This window comes from Balearica regulorum, chromosome 6 (genome assembly GCF_011004875.1).
Source record: "Balearica regulorum gibbericeps isolate bBalReg1 chromosome 6, bBalReg1.pri, whole genome shotgun sequence".
NCBI classification, from domain to species: Eukaryota; Metazoa; Chordata; class Aves; order Gruiformes; family Gruidae; genus Balearica; species Balearica regulorum.
Window position 1 is genome coordinate 23,566,540 of NC_046189.1, and position 17,972 is coordinate 23,584,511.

Below are 17,972 nucleotides of genomic sequence, written 5' to 3' on the forward strand. Positions count from 1 at the left end.
AATGTAAAGGTGGGTTTGTTGCAATTCAGACACATGATCTGTTTAATATATACAGAATGTGTCCCTGTAGGCCAATTAAAAAACCTTCCAAACAATGTTGACTATTAATTCACATAGTATTTATAACTCAAGTGAGTTAAATTTTAACATCTCAGATAAGAGCTCTGTAAGGAGGAGAAAGAGATTTCATTAGGACAATAACCAGATATGAATTGTGTTTTGTCGTGTGAAGAAAATTTTAAGCAAACCTTTTAACAGCAAAGAGGTTATGGGAAATGTAAGAATGCTGCTTGTAGATTATTTTCTCATTAGGAGTAAAAATTCCTGGATAAAGAAGTCTAGCTCTGAAAACTATAATATGCATAGCTTGTAAAACTGTAGCTGCAAGAATGTGCTGCAGCATATAGTGGTAGCATCAAAGCTGTAGTTAAACAAATATTGTGGTAAAGAACAGATATAAAGAAGTGGGGTTTTTTTCTCATGTATATATAAAAATAGGACTTCAGAAGTGTCTTGGCTAACACTTTTAGCTGCTGGACATTGAAAATCTTCCCTGTGATTCACAACCTGAGCTGTTATATTCTTGTGCATAAGCACAACCTGGAGTGACTTTCTGCTTTGACTCTATGGCAGGGAAAATGTGTTGAAGTAAAGCAGATGACCCTTAAAAAGAATGTGGGATGGCAATGATAGGAGTAAAGGTATGGAAAAGGTTCTGTGCTACTCTGCTGCAAATAACTTATGTACTGAGGAAAGAGAAATCATTGTGCAACTGATGACTACTGGGGAGGAATTTTTCAGATGGACTGTAATTCACAGTATCCCAGAATGGCTGAGGTTGGCAGATCTCTGGAGATCACCTAGTCCACCCTCTGGCTCAAGCAGGGTCACCTAGAGCAGGTTGCCGGGAGTCATGCCCAGTTGGGTTTTGAGTATCTCCAAGGATGGTGATCCACAGCCTCTCTGGGCAACCTCCTCCATTGTTTGACCACCCTCCAAAAAGTGTTTTCTTATGTTTAGTTGGAATTTCCTGTATTTCAGTTCATGTCCATTGTTTCTTGTCCTTCCACCAAATACCACTGAGAAGTCTGGCTCCATCTTGTCTACTACCCTCCCACACCAGGTATTTATACACATTGATAAGACCCTCTAAGCCTTCTCTTCTCGAGGATGAACAGCCTCAGCTCTCTCAGTCTTTCCTCATATGAAAGATGCTCCACTGCCTTAATCACCTTCTTGGCTCCTTGCTGTACTTGCTTCAGTAAGTCCGTATCTTTCTTGTACTGGGAAGACCAGGACTGGACCTAGCACTCTAGATATTTCTCACCAGGGCTGAGTAGAAGTGAAGGATCACCTTGCCCAGCCTGCTGGCATTGTTCTGAATGCAGCTCATGGTGTTGGTGGCCTTCTTTGCTGCAAGGGAGTATTTTTGGCTTATATTCAACTTGCTGATCACCCGATTTCCAGGATTATTTGTTCCCTCACTTTTACTTGGATCAAGGTGAGGACAATCTTCCCTGTTGTTCCCTGAATTCTCCTTCTTCTTCTGTCTTAAAGATAGGAGTGACACTTGCTTCTTCAAGTCCTCAGGAACACACAGTCACCTTTTGAAGATAATAGATAATAGAGAATGGCCTTGCAATGACATTGGTCAGGTCCTTCAGCACTTGTGGCTGCATCCCATCAGGTCCCACGGACCTTTGTTGGTAGAGATGCTTCCATCCCTTTGATTGGGTGGATCCCATCTATTCTTAGCAGTCCTTAATCCTCCAAGAGGGTCCTAGGGTTGTAAAAGCCACAGCCCTCTTGTCACCTCCAGCCATGCAACCAGTTGTTGACCTACAGGATCCCTCCACTCCTCCTCAGGCCGACTTCCCTCACTGGTAGGACAGAAGAGGAAACCTCCTGGACCCCCATGCCCTTGACCCTCACCGTCAAAGTCATGTAGATATTTAAGATAGCAGCAGCAAGAAATCTAAGATGCATATGAAGAAAAAGAGTGCCATACGTTAGTTATGCTCTTCCCCACTCGGAGTGTGGGTTCTTATTTCTCTACATCATATTCAATAAGTGTAACGGAAGAGCCAGTATAACGTACCGTGTGTATGTGCCATACACACAGGATGAAACAGCCACTGTTGCCCTGGAGAATGCTTTGAACAAGATGAGGCTCTCCAGGCTGGCCAGAACTTAATAGTAGTGTTCTGTGCTTGTGGAGCAAATGGTTCTCACTTGCATGCTGTGTAACACACACACAAGGAGATGTGCCTGCATACAGATATGGGCTTGAATAACATGTCTGCGTGAATTTTAAGAAATGCTACTCATCTACTGCCTGCAAGATCAAATGTTGCTTTTTCTGAAGTTTCTGATTAACCATGAAGAAAAAGATTTGCCTATAACCGATTTGTGTTGATATACAACACTGAATCCATTCAAAAAATACACTAGTGCAGCCTGCAATCTAAGACCACAGGAACTGCCATGCCAGACCAGACCAAAGGTCATGATAGCCTGGTATCCTGTCTCTAAATGCAGCCAGCACCAGATGCTTCAGAGGAAAGTGTAGCACCTCTATAAGGAGTGTAACGGAGTAGTTTTCCCATGAGGAAAGGTATCTCCCTAACTCTGCCATTTCTAGCATATGTTTTGTACTATTAAACATTGAGAGTGTTCATTGACTCGGGATTTTTTTTATAACTACTTACATAGTGAAAAATTATCAGAGAATTTTTTACTATTGACAAAAATAATAATTTTATTTTTTAGCCTGGTAAGCCATTTTTCTCTCCAGTTTTTGCAGCCCTGAGTTCCTCAGGAGAATTTTAGCTTCCATTCAAAAAAATCATTAATGCTTAAAACTTTCTAAAATCTACTGTAAGAACACTTTATCTTTTCTCCATGTGTGTGCTGTAATTTGAAATAAATAGAAACAAAACAAAATTAAAAGATTACAGGGCATATTCCTATCAGTTTGCTTTGTCACAACTGTCATGGTTTAACCTGGCTGGCAGCTAAAACAACCACACAGCCATTTGCTCACTCCCCGTCACCCACAGTGGAATGGGGGAGAGAATCAGAAAAAAAAAATACATAAAACTCATGGGTTGAGATAAAGACAGTTTAATAGGACAGAAAAGGAAGATGATGATGACGACGATGATAATAATAAAAAACAAGTGATGCACAACACAATTGCTCACCACCTGGAGCCAATGCTCAGCTAGTTCCCAAGCCACATCCCTTCCTGGCCAACCCCCCAGTAATATACAAAGCATGATGTCATACGGTATGGAATATCCCATTGGCAAGCCTGGGTCAGCTGTCCCGGCTGTGTCCCCTCCCAGCTTCCTGGGCACCCCCTGCCTTCTCGCTGGTGGAGCAGTACGAAAAGCTGAAAAGTCTTTGACTGCTTGGCAACAACTAACAACATCAGTGTGTTATAAACATTATTCTCATCCTAAATCCAAAACACAGCACTATGCCCACTGCTAGGAAGAAAATTAACTCTATCCCAGCCAAAACCAGGAAAACAACTGATAGAATAACAGAAATATATATTAAAAATAAATAAAAGCCCTGTCCTGATAGCACGGAGGTGTTCAGAGAATCTCGTTCCCATGGAAATTCCATATTCTGTGTAAAGTCTTCTAGTGTTTAGAGCCTGGTTCATTAGCAGTCCATGGGCAAAGATGAGATATTTAATCCATTGTTTCATAATAGTGAATCATCATCTGAATTTAAAATTCAAGTGGGTAGAAGGTTTTTTGCATTATTTTACCCTGCTCAGCATTGGAGCTTCAATGTCTTATGGACATGGTCCTCTGTCTAATTGTACAGGGCTATGTTAGTGTGGCTATGCTAGTGTTGTCCTCAGATATTATATTAGCGTCTCCCCCCGTATATACACACACAAGTGCGCACACAATTTTCTTAGCTTTTTCCAGCCCATATCATCCAATTAATTGCTTCACATGCTACATTCTTCCTAATGAGAGTGGGCAACAAGGACAGTATGCTGGCAAGCTTTTCTGCTCTGAAAGGAAAGTTCGTCACTCCTGCAGTGTACCCGTTCAGTGCTGTGAAATAATCCCTGGCTCTTGTTTTACCCTTCCCTTGGGGTACCTGCTCTGCTGAATGACCCCATCATGCTCGGTGCATTGAGATTTTGAAACTAGCTGCTAACTACTGTGGATGCATTTCCTGACCTTACTGGTGGGAATTGAACCAAAGTCTCTCAAGTGCTGTAGGATCTAATTAATATGCATCTTATTCCAGGAAAGACTCATTACTTTATAGATATTTATATAAGGGGTATGTCTGCTATAATGGTTAATAACTATGAATAAAGTTTCATTTCTGATAGAGGAATAAAGCTTTTGTTTAGATATGGATTTTTAGTTTTATTAAAAAAATTAGAAAGTATGATTATGATAATTGGGTGAGAGTTCCAAATGGTCACAGAAAGTTTTCAGGCTTGCCTTGAGTACCAGCTGGAATCGCCTCTCCTTCCTCACCTAAAATTTAAAAGAGGAGCGGGCAGGAACTAATTTAAGAATTAATTCAAAGCAGCAGCAAAGGATGCAGACAGAGTCTCTGCTGGATGTGGAAAACTTCTAGGGTATGAGAAAGTGAAATGAGTGATGGATGACAAAGTTCTGAAACAGTAAGTACAAACCAAGTCCTGTCATTTTTAAACTGAGGAAAAGTTTACCCTAGTCACAAAGGCTAACTATTAATCTGGTCTCCCCAGTCTTTTGGGAGGTGCGAATGTTTGTTTAGATCCTATTAAAAACTGCCGGCACACAGCTCTTAGTGAGGTTAGACTTTTTGGCAACGTTATAAGGCCCTCAGTCCCAGGAGGAGTTCGCATGCGGGTGCTGCAGAAGAGGCAGACCCCAGTGGCCGGGCAGACTGGGCACCTGCATTTGCAGCTACCCATAGTCTCATTCTGCTGCAATTACATGGGTTTGTTTACCACTGCATGAAAGATATATTTTTTGCCACTTTACAGGGTGGTGATAATTTTTTCCTATCTCATTCCACGGTCCACAGAGGCAGGAGGAGTCCCAGGGAGTTCTGTGCAGTTTTGCACCATCTTCATCCTTGTGGAACTTCATGGCTCGTGTACAAAGATGATGTGCAAATTCATGAGGCGCTTCATGGCAGCTGTGAGCATATGTGTCAAGGTATGGAAGATGGGAACCTCTGTATTCATTTTAAAATTGCAATTATTCTAGGTTTCTCCCTGCAGCCCTTAGATAAAGTTATCCAAAAGAGGGAGCATTTAAGAAGAAGAAAACAAGCCAGGAAGTAAGTGAATGTTCAATTGAGATTTATAAAAAAACCCCCAACAAACAAGTCTATCTTAAAAAAAAATCTTTGGAGTAACATGATGTTCTTACAGTGCGTGGTTTGATGTGGTGAGGAAGACTCGGGACTATTGGTTTTGCAGGGAGACGTTAGCTGTGCACTGCAGAAGCGAGGCTTGGGGCACCGTACATCTGTGCTTATGCTGCCAGTCAGCAGTGCTGCACGTTCGGTAGGCTGCGTTGAGTGTAAACAGATGTTCTGGGGATGAGAGTCCCAGGGGTGCTGTGTCTTCTACTGAGATGTTGTGCCAACCTAGGCTGCTGAAGAGTTTCTCTTCTTCACGGTCTCGTCCTGTTCTTGCTTGGCCGTATTGCAGTTTGTGCTGAAACCTTTTCCTGCCTCTGCTCATGCTAACCCACAGCAATGATAAGAGTAAATGGGAACAGGTCAGATCACTTCCGATAGCTGCATGGTGGCGAAGTTGTGGGTAACCTGTCCCCTACTCCTCCCAACCCGCCCCCCCCATACATGCAAGCATGCCCCCACACACGCATATGCTCGTATTTCCATGGGACGTTCAGTGTGGGTAAGCGTCGAGGCTCACTTAAAAAGCACCGTATGTTTGAATGGACAGATATTGCAGTCACTGCCAGCAAAGCTACCTGGTTTATAGCTTTATGTTATCTGTGCTCAGCTATCAAAAAATTATAGCTACATGCTGTGAGGTAAAGACAGCAACACAAGAACATAGAAATGGTCCTGTTGGGTCAGGTTAGAACTCATCTAGTCCAGTGTCCATTCATCTCTGGCAGCGTTTGGCAGTGAGTTCCGCAGGTTCACGCTCCAGTGCTCAAATTTTCCTTCTCTAATGGGATTTTGTTTGTTGCTTCCTAAATTTCTGTATTGGGAGAGTCAGTGAACAACTGATGTCCTGAGAATCAATGCCCTTTCACTCTTTTTCTGGCTGCTCGTGATTATGCTTGTGTATTCTCTCTTAGTTGTCTTTTCCAAGATGAGGTGTTATACCCAGTTCTTTGTACCGATGGGTGTTATCCTTGTTGGCCTTTTCTGGTTTGGCCATATCCTTTTTGAAACAAGACCAGAACTGCAGAACTATTCAAAGTGTGGGTGAATCATAGATTTATTCAAAGGCACAGTGTTTGCTTCTGTTTTATTTCTATTCCTTCCTAAAGATTCATAACAGTTTATTTGTTGCTTTGACTGATAATGAGCACTGACCTAATTCTTCCTTGGATCTATTGTATATGCTTATTGCTGAATTACAATTGTCAGTTCAGAACCTATTAACTCATATTTGAAGTTAAGACTTTTCCCCATGTGCATCAGTCTTTCTTTATTCATAATGAATTTTGTCTACCATTTTGTTGACCAACCATGCAGCTTTGTAAGGTCCCCCTGCAATTCTTGGCAGTCAGATTTGTCCTCAACACCCTATATTTTGTAAATGCAGAACCGTGTTTTGTCTGGATGTAGGCAGTATAGAAGGTATTTAGAAAAAAATATGATCTTATGTACAACCTTTTCTTCATATATGTCAAATCACTTTGAGCTAGGGCTAGTTACAGCCTATGCTTTACAGGTGAGAAACTGTGGGAAAATTGTCAGAAACTCACTCAATAAGTGAGTGACCATTGCCATCAGTACCTGTCTGGTGGCTGGGTGTTACCCGGCATTTACATTGCAGGATTATGTATTTGTTTAAAAAGCAGTCTTGGGTGTTTTCAGTATGAAAGTACTGTTTCAACCTTTTCTGTAATACTTATTTCTAGCACTTCCAATCATTTTCGTTAGTTGGGGATGACATCACTTGTTTAACAATAACAAATTGGAGAGTGTCCTGGGAGTACAACAAAAACCCGTCTGTGGAGAGGAGGGGGAATTTTACCCCTAGGTGTTCAAAGTTGATTAGATCTCATTACAGACTGCCTTAAGTGAAATGATTTGGAGCTCTGCGTTTCTCAGTTTTCCATACCCTGAAATTTTGTGTCACAAAACCCACTAGATTTGTGTAGGGACTAATAGTCCCTCTACAGAGAGTGAAGCCTTAAAGGGACACAATATTTGAATTATCTTTCCATCTCTAGTGCTAGTTATCAGCCGGCTCCTATGCAGCAGTGTGGCATGCCTTCCCCCCTCATCCCTTTTACAAGAATTCATAGAAGACTTCAGTTTTCAGTGTTGTCAATTTGGCACCTTTTGCTGAGTACTAAATTCACCTTAAAAAAACATGTCTACACATTAAGGGTTCTATTCATGAATGACTAACACCTCATTTGCACTTGAATTTCATTCAGGTTAAATGGAAACATTGTGCAATGCTGTGGAATTTACACAAATTTTATATCCTTGAATACAGATTGCTGGTAATGAAACTGACACTTTGTTGTGCATATTAAAGATGCCCAGAAGCCAAAGGATGGAGGATGGAGAATAAGAGAAAAAAGGATTAGAGCTGGCCTGAATGAGCAAAGTACCTTACAGAGGAGTGGGAAAAGGGAAAGAGGAAATCAAAACAATTTTGTAATGCGTAGGTGTTCCCTACAGCTCAGCCCCAGGAGCAAGTAAAGCTTGGGCTTTTGATGCTTGCTGTCTGCTCCGAGACAGGAGGTTTTCACCTATGTAGGCAGTGACATTTGTGTGGGAATCTGTACTCATCTGAACTGAGTCTTCCACTTCTCATCTGAATTTTGTGTTCCCAGACAATTGCTGAAGGAGTTTTCTCCTATCAAGCTTTCTAAGGATTCTCCTTTCATGTGTCTTGGCGTTTTGGAGGGTGAGGAGGGGAAGGATTCATGAGGGTGGAATTTGGAATTTGACTCAAAACCTGAGTTTACTTTTTGTCATTTGGGTATCTGGAGCACTATGACTTTTCTGCTGAAAATGTACAAGCTTTTTCTCATGAGATTGTCTGTCTTCCTTTCCCTTGACTCATACGACGCCAGGCACAGTGGCTCACCGATCTGTGATGTGGACCCATCGGTGTGACACGAATAGCAATAACTGCACAATCTTGTTCTGAAGTTTCTGCAGAGCTGCAATTAGATGCATGTGATCTGGAAGAAATTATTTTAGGAGATACTATGAAATCCTGTTATTACATTCCACACAACCTTATGTGTAAGCATTTGTCAATGGTCTGTAAGGTAAAAGTCTGGTCACTTGCAAGAACGGGGACCACTTATGATTTTTAAGTTCAGTTCTGATCCTAACCTCAAGCTGCAGCAGCTTTGTCCAGTGGCACCTGTCCATGGGCTGATACTTTGGGGTAACAGCAAGCTGCAGGTACACTTGTCCTACTAGATAGAGATCCTGGCTAAAGATTAAGAAGCTTCATGATACTGACTGTTAAGTCTTCCTGGTAGTTGTAAGTATCTGATATCACTCTTAACCCACTGGAAAGAGCTAGTCACTGGTGATTATTATTCAAATCGAACTTCCTTGCACTATGTAGAAGTTTTAACATCTCAGAAACTGGTGCAAAGTTTGTCTTCATAGGAACAAATATAAACTAACAAAAGAGAAATCAAGGAAATGTTTAAGAATCTCTTTTTACTCCCTTGAACATTTATCCTCTGTCTTTGCTCTACACGAGGTCTTTTTTCCATGATACACAATACATCCAATTTTCTCTCTTCACTGGTTAACACATCTGAGAATTATTGTGTGAGAAGAAAAAAAAAAAAAATCTGCTATTTGAATACCAAGTCACAATAGACAAAGTCTAGTCTCTGGTATCTACTCAGGGGACAGGTACTTTCTCCACCTTTCAGAGGTCAGCAATCAACAGTGTGAGTTTAAGGAGTATAAACGATTATGTATAAGAAATCTTCCTTTATTCTTTTTTTTTTTGTTTTTTTTGTTTAAATTTCCCTGCAGAAATTGATCTGGGTTGCAATTTTAATTTCAACAGGGCTGCTTGGAAAAGCAAATCTGAAAAAGAGGCTGTCATAAGCTGCATGTCATTATTACAAATTCGTATAAGCAAGATCTGGGTTTGGAAGTCGGGCTGCTGTAGCTGCAATAATACCAAAGTGAGTTGTACTCTGTGGAGGAAACATGTCAGGCACATAATCCTACTCTTCTTTTGAAGTTTCTTTAGTCAGGAATATTAAATAAATAGACTGTAAACTGTTGAAGTTACCACGCACTATTGAGCAGCACCCTATAAGGAAAACAAGCACAGAAGAACATATACATGACCCCAGATATCTCTACGAGTCGCTTTCCAAACAACCCTGAAACCTTTGGCTCAGCTGCATTAAAAACAGAAAGAATAAGAAGAATAACTGGAGAACACATCAATACATAAAGTTTTCAATTAATTTTTTTTCTAAGCAGAATTTATTTGTATTCTGGCAATCCTATCGTGGTTACCAGTGTGTTAATATTTTAAAAATAATAGCTTGATAAGCTATTCAGACTTGAGGATCTTATGCTGGGGAGTTTTAAGTTTCAAGGTACCTTCCTCTATCAAGGCAAAGAATAATAATCAGCCAAAGCCCAGGTTATCAGTTTCCTCTGTTACAGGGTGTAGTGTGATTTTTGCTCCGTGGTGATGCAACATTGCAATGATTTATATCAAAGCAAGCAAACTTCAAGCTGAAACTGCAAAAAATACAGGGAAGGTCAGTGATAGGAACGGCTAAAATGTTGCAGCTTCTCTGAAGCTGCAAAGCAGCCCACTATGAACACTACAAAGCTGAGAACATTTCCCTAGTCTTTGATTTCTTATTTTTGAAAGGTTGTAATGGAGCCAGCAGGTAACCTAAGACAATCAGGGTATGTTTTAACAGAGATGCCACGTACCCGAATTTCTCCTATAGCTTTATACTATCTATACATTCCTTTGCTTCGTGAAAAGACAGAAAGCTGTTGCAGATAAAATTAAGGTCTCTAGAGGATAATCATGTAAGAAAGTGATTATGATGTGTAGCAATTATTTGCCTGTCTACAGTCTAGGCAGATATTAATGACAATGGAAAAAGCAGTCAATGACAATATTAGATGAAGAAAGTACAGCAACCCAGATGTTAAAAAAATCGACTGGAATTATTCAGGACTTCGTTAATTAGGAGAGGGCTATAACATAGATGGAAGAAATTTTATTTTGCCATGCCTGAAAAGCAGGACAAGCAAAAGTATTGTCCAACCACCTGATCCTCTTAGAAGAATTCTGCTCTTGAAAAGTTACACATCTGTGCCTAAGGACCAAAGTGACCTGTAGTGCAGTGGGTTAAAATAGACACAAGAACAAAAGCATTTTTGAAGGGAAGTTTCATGATTTGGGGTTCTTATTTCCAGTCTTGGCCTTAACCAAATGAGAGTGGCAAAATTTGGTGTCCCTGATACAACAGCAAACAGGAAAAGGAGAGGAACTATGTGGCCCCATCTCTTCCAGTCTACCTGCATGGACCAGCTCAGTTGTCAGGGACAGCTTCTCTGTATCACTCTTTATCACCCTGACTATTTGACATGGCAAGTTCTTTTGTATCTTGCCTCAGTTTCCACTTTCTCTATGATTTACTTCTCGGTCGTTCTCTTTGCAACTTAATTTTCCTGGCAATATCTCTGAAACTGCTCTGACATCATCTTGTAGGAGGTATCTGAAGCTTGGTGAAGTCCCAGTTTTCTCTCTTGACTAGCTGGTACATTTCAGAGCTATCATCTATTAGGTTTTTTTCCTCTGAAATGATTTACTTCCAAACTTCTTTCTCTCTGAACCAGCCATCAGACACTCAAGGGCCCGAGAAGTAGCACTAAGGTGCTTTTCCTCATTCTAATATCACAATCTGTGTAGTGTAAAAATCAGATGGTGGAGAGTGGTTAGGCAGTGGAGGAGACCTTCTTCATGTGCCATAAAAATCTTTTTACCTGAAAATAGTGCTAGATTATGGCATATATTTATTAATGCACACCTTAGCTAACTGAGTTTGTGTTTAACAGGGGATTTTTTTTACAGTGATTCCACCATAATCAGGATTTTATACTAGAACTAGGTAACTGAACAGATTTTATGTCAGTAATGAGTACATGAATTTTAAAATTCACTTTCTACCACCCAGTCTTTTCACGTGTTCTCAAGAGGGCTAAGTAGAACAGAGTTACCAATTTCACCTTTCTTGCACTCAAAGGCATAAGAGAGAATTTTGTTGAACCCTTTAACAAAAAAACATTCTTAGGACTAGATATTGTGATTATTGGAAACTCAGGCTGTTGTTGAAAATTGAAATCATGGTTCTGAGTTATCTAATGGTACACTTTAGTAATAGTTCATCTTTATTCCCTAAAAATCTCAATACTTACCTCTAATCAGTCTTCTCAATGACATGATAAATTCTTGAAACTGTTTTTCAAACACAAGTGAGCTTTGTTCATACCTCATCCTCTGTGGAGTCATTTGCCTTACAGGATTCCTATTAGTGTGACTTCTTGTATCTTCAATATACACTGTTTCTACCAAGTTTCAAGCAATTGGTCCTGTCAATATTATTTCAGGGGTTGTTGGTTTCAGGAAACAGAGTCATCACTGCAAGAGCATTATTGGTCTGTTCATTAGGAGAAAAAAATGTGCTTTACATCTCTATTTAAATTGCTCTGCGATGAGCCTGTCAGTACAGTACATGCAGAACAGCATCAAAGCACCAAAACAATAATAGGGAAAATAGCAGTGTCACCTTCGTCCTCCCTAACGGTCGTGTTGCTGCAGACACTAGAAAGGCAGCGGCATGGCAAATAGTGCTCGTGCTGTGGCATCGCAGCTGTGGACAGAGGGGCACAAGAGTTCCTGTGAGACCCGGGCAACAGCAGGGCTGGAAACGCTGGGCTTCAACTCGCGATAGTCCTGCCTACAATCACCGTGAAAAAGAACTAACCCAGCTCTAAATCCATCAGCCTGTCTTTAAAAGCCAGCGGGAGCAGGCCAGGAGTCACCACTGAAAGGAGATGTGAAAAGGCAGCAAAGCCAGCGTGAGCAGATGAAGGGTTTTCAGAGGAGCCAGCTAACAGCAGCATGAAAAGTACAATTACCAACTCTTGACACTTCTAACTAGAGAGATTTGGAGCAGATAATGAGGAGATACTTTTAATGTTATTGAAATGTAAGGATATATTGGGAAAACAGCAACCTTCGTGCACCTTTGTCCCCTTCGGGGTGGTTGACACACCTGGGAAAGAGCATGCTGGTGAGCTGGGGAAAGGCTGGGGGAAATGCCAGGTTCCTTCCCAGCAGAAAGGAAGGCAGAAACCCGTGTCCATGTGGTCCCCTCAGCTCACACCCACAGCAAACACCTGCTGAGAAAAGCAGGACCTTCTGGGAGCAGCGTATGCACTGGGCAGCCCACGAGCCACTCGCTGGGGTGATGGGAACATATGGGGGGTTTAATCACATATAGTAAAAACCCAGCTGCCAAAGGCAAGTAAGGGGACAGGAACGTGATTCTTCTCCATCCAGCGTTGTTGTGACGCTAATTGTTGACTTCCATGCTAACACAGCCAAAAACAGCAGACCCAGTTTTAAAATGCAGTTCTAAGGCATAATACCATATTTGGTTTTCACTTTTAATAGCACAACTAGGAAAGTTGATCCTTTATGGAATACTTTGCTAAAATGAAGAGAGCATCAATATTTTTCTTCCAAATAAATACATATTTGAATTTATTAAACAGGATCCTCGTAAAAATAATTACGAAAATATGTATTAGCCGAGCGTGAACCAAACTACCCCTTGTTTACCTGAATTAGAAAAAGGATGATTAATGATAATGAACGTGTTACATTACTCATTTGTCAAAAAAGATCAATAATGTTAAATACCCCAGGAATGTCACCAAGCTGCCCCCAGTGCTGTGCAAGTTCTATGAACAATTCTGGTGGAAAACCGTCTGTCAAAGGGGCCACCCCTCCACACGCAGAGATCTGCCTCCTGCTGTCCCCCGTCTCCTTGGTTGGTGCTGAGAAACGACCCCTGGTAATGGCGGTGGGGTGGGGAGGGAATCTAGAAAATAAGGATGGTAATTTTTTTGCTCTAGTTTGGTTATTTTGCAATTCAGATAATTTCACAGGAGCAAGTATAGACACAATTAGGCAAAATGTTAATCCCCAGAAGGGGGTGGGGGATGATGGTTGAGCTCATCAGTGGTGCCAGTGTGCAGCGGAGGGGGCTGCGGGTCCGTGCTGGCAGGGCGGTCGCCTGTGCCAACACTGTTGCTGCCTGAGGAGAGCACGACGCAGCCCAGGAGGAGAGGCCAGAGCATTGCTTGTGGCAACGCTCTCTCCCCTTAGCTGTTCTGTAATTATTTCACAGTTTTTGTGTTTCTGTTTGATGCAATGCAAATTCCTGGAGGCAGCAGTACCTGCCATGGAGGACCAATTAGTGGTCATCTCAGGAGAACTCGCACGGTTGTATTCAGTTGTCGCTGAGTCAGATCCAGGGGTGGTTTAAATTATGAGCAGAGATTGCTTTTTCCATCAAGAGTCTTGAGATATCGGGAAACAGTGATGCAATGGAGCCTACTTAGTAGTTTACAACCAAATACTTAGAATTCATAGTAATTAAATGAGCTCTGACAAGTAATCCTCTGGAAAACCTTTTTAGAGTTACGATCACACTCATATTCTGTAGATTCAAGAAGGATAGAGTCCCTTAGTTTGTACAGAGGAGTGGGATACAGACTCATATCTTCCTGATTTTTCACTGATTCCCCCTCTGATCCTGAGCGAGTCAATTTAACCTTCCCTTGGCTCACTTTTCCCACCTACAAATTATGTACATTGTTATTTAAGTACCTCAGAGAGTTATTTCAAGTTTTAATTAGTGTTTGTATAATGCTTTGGGTTACTTGGATCAAAGTGTGATTTATTATTCAGTAACATATATTACTGTGCAGTAGGTGTACACATATGCATGCTGCAAAGTGCGGTGGCGGTGAATACACTCATTTGTACTTTGTTATCTGTTTATAAAATATGGATTTTTAAGATTAATTTTCTTTGGTTTCATTTCCAACAACTTTGATCAAAGGTGTTTTGATTTTTTACAACCTTGACTTTAATACATATTGTAGCGCATTTTTATGTGAAAAAGATCTAATCATATGAAGGGAAGGGACAACTAATACTCTGAATTGGACCCTCCCTATTTTTTCTTTTTTTTTTTTTTTTTGAGCTTTTGTTCTCATGAACATGAATGTATGCATATTGTATTGGCTTAAGGGGATCCTAGGATATGAAGTCTGTGATTTTAGGATAGCATGCTGGTGAGAATCCCATCCAAAGACATGGTGACAAACTCTCATCCCACATGCCAGGACCCAGGAAGCTGGAGTGCACGGGAACCTAGGACCGTGCAGGAAAGGCAAATGAACCCTTCTAATGGGATTTGCTTTAACTGATCCCTGTGAGCAAGACCCAGCAGACTGGAACGAGCCAGGGATTGTATCTATATTCTCAGAGAGATAATTTGCCAGTAGGAGTGTCTCCCAGCTGAGTATTCAGGCTCTGAATTAATCAACTTTCTTTACATTTTCTTAATATGAGCAGATTTCTTTGCAAGTTATTTCAATGACAGGTGTTATTCCACATGTTGGGAATGACATTCAAACCAAGCAAGAAAATCTTTCTGAGGTTCACTGCAGTACAAACCCACCCTTTCAAAGGTATCTGGAAAGCTTGAGCCAGCCAAGCAAATGTGTGTTATCACCAACAGCACCAGTCAGGTCCATCTTATGCACTTACACCTTGATTTCTTTTCATCTCTGCCCTGTCCATTGTCAGGTTTATTCCCTGTGATACTCCTTCTGAGCCCACTCCTTTGTAACTGAGCAGCCAGTGAGACAGAGCCAGAGGAGGACGATCCTGTGGTTTTAGCTCTTAAAAGCAAAAAAAAAAAAAAAAAAGCTGTCAGAAATGTGCAGATTGGAAGGGCAGAGTAAGGATATCCAATGATGGAAAATGTACAGCGCAATCCCTCCTGGGGGAGGCAAACAAGGAATTGCTAAGAGGGAAATCTGTGGGAGAAAAGCCCAGGGCTCAGGGAAGCTGTGCAAAAACCAAGTGATGGGGAAAGAGGACCTCTGCCTTGCATGATCCTGTGCATGGATTTGCCTTCAGCCATGCTGAGACACCAAACATCAAGATAAGAGAAGGAAAAATAATGTTAAACTGCAAGGGTGTAAATACAGACTTTTTATAAAATGAAGTGGTGATAACATGGCAAGACCCAGGAAAGCTCTGGAGTGGACACATAGACTTGAGTTGGTGCTTGCTGGAGCTGCAGTGCAATGATCTCCCCTTGAGCCATACCCCTATATTTTACAGTATGTAAAGTCTGTAGCACTATAATTATAACAACCTAGAACTCAAAGTAATTACTTTTGTTACTAGGAATTAGATCAACTGCATGATTTTGACAGAACTTTAACTGAATGAATGACCTGTATTAAAGAACAAACGAACAAACAAACAAAAAACAGAGAGACGAAAAAGGAAGGAAGGAACAAAATTGCTGGATGGTGTTGACCACAAGATGGGTTTGAACTTAAACACAGTTTCTTATAGATGAATTTCAGTAACTATTTATTCATTGAAATATATATGTGTAAGTATGCAAGATGTACCCCTATGTGCCCCACAATAAGTTTATAAATATCTGTCTCAGTTTTGTAAAACATACAAAACTAAGTGATTAACAGTGGGTTGAAACAAAGCTGACACTGCTAAATTAGAATAGTAATTCACTATGGTTTGAGACTTGAACTGAATTCTGGCACAAGGAGCTAATTCATTATATGGAAAAAAGGAAGAATTGCTCAGGACAGCAGTGAGGTCTGTAATAATCTCTTTTCTCTTTCTTTCCTGTCTCTAAGGTTTCACTTTTCCATGTGACCCTAAGGAGTGGACACAAAAGACATGTATTTGCTTGAAAGGTGAGAAATAAAATATATGTCTTGACTTTAAGTGGCTCCACACAACACTGGCTTTGAGTCTGATTTTCTTGCCTGTCTACATATGGCGCTCTCTCCATTCCTCTGCTATTGTGTTCGATGTCACTTTTGCTGAAGGAAAGTGGCTGAAATTTTGCTTTCACCAAACATCTTGATATTTTGGAGGCATCCCTGAACCTGAAAAAAGATTTATTCTCATGGGAAAATCCTGCGGTTGGACAGGGAGATGCAAACCACAGCTGGCTTCCAAAATTAGTGAGAAAACAGATTCTTTTGCAAAATTGGGTAGGGGAGAAGCTAGGCTCTGACAGCCTAAGGAACCCAGCTTTACCAGGTGTCGTGGTTTAACCCAGCTGGCAGCTAAAACAACCTCACAGCTGTTCATTCACTTCCCCCCACACACACTGTGGGATGGGAGAGAGAATCGAAAGAAAAAAAATTAAGACTCGTGGGTTGAGATAAAGAGAGTTTAATAGGACAGAAAAGGAAGATGATGATGATGATGATGATGATGATGATAGAAGAATATACAAAACACGTGAGGCACGGCACAATTGCTCACCACCTGGAGCCGATGCTCAGCTAGTTCCCAAACCACACCCCTTCCTGGCCAACTGCCCAGTTATATACTGATCATGACATCATATAGTATGGAATATCTCATTGGCAAGCCTGGTCAGCTGTCCTGGCTGTGTCGCCTTCACCCTGTCCCTTCTTGTGTTCCCCCCACCTTCTCGCTGGCAGGGCAGTATGAGAAGCTAAAAAGTTCTTGACTGCTTGGCAACAACTAACATCATCAGTGTGTTATCAATGTTATTCTCATCCTAAATGCAAAACACAGCACTATACCCACTGCTAGTAAGAAAATTAACTCTGTCCCTGCCGAAACCCCAGGACATGGGGCTGCACAGCTCACCTGGACACCTACGAGAGAAACCTTCCTGCTGGTACCGATCCAAGGGTAAAGCTGTCATGTTCTTTCTTCTCACCAGCACCTTCCCAAAGTGTTCTTCACATCTCTCAGTCCCCACCAGTATTATATAACTCCTACTATTATTATTAATTATTATTATTACTACTATTATTATCATTATCCCTTATTTTAAGCTTCTAATTACTTTTAGTTTCCACTGGATGAATTTTCCCATGTGCAGCAAGGAAGCCATTCTGCACACCTTGTAATAGGGCTCATGCTGAACTGTGGTCACTGAAGACAACCACTGATCCCGCCAGGACCTACATGCAGAAATGAAACTGCTCCTAGCGTGGCTGCCTGCCGTTCCTCGCTGCTTCAGTGAGCCTGAAGCAAGGCTGTCCCCAGAAAGGTAGCTGCTGTTCTGCATTTTGGGAGTTGGGTGCAAAACTCGGGAGGGGGACACGGACACAGGACTTGGAAATACTTAGATGATATAGAAATCTAGTGTTCAAGAGAAGAATCAGAGGGATGCATAAGACAACTCTTTTAGAGGGTCAGGGAATACAAGGCATCAGGCAAAGGGGATAGGAAAACAAGTGGAAATGCAAGGTCATTGGCGATCAACTGGGTCCTGGGGACCTGCTGTGACTGCAAACAGCAGTATGTAGTGTCCACAGAGCTGCTATTACGGTCTGAGTAGGAACCAATGGTGGAGGAAACCGGATCTCTATGCCCTCTCCAGTGACCACGACCTGCATCCCCCTGTGGCCAGGACATGGTC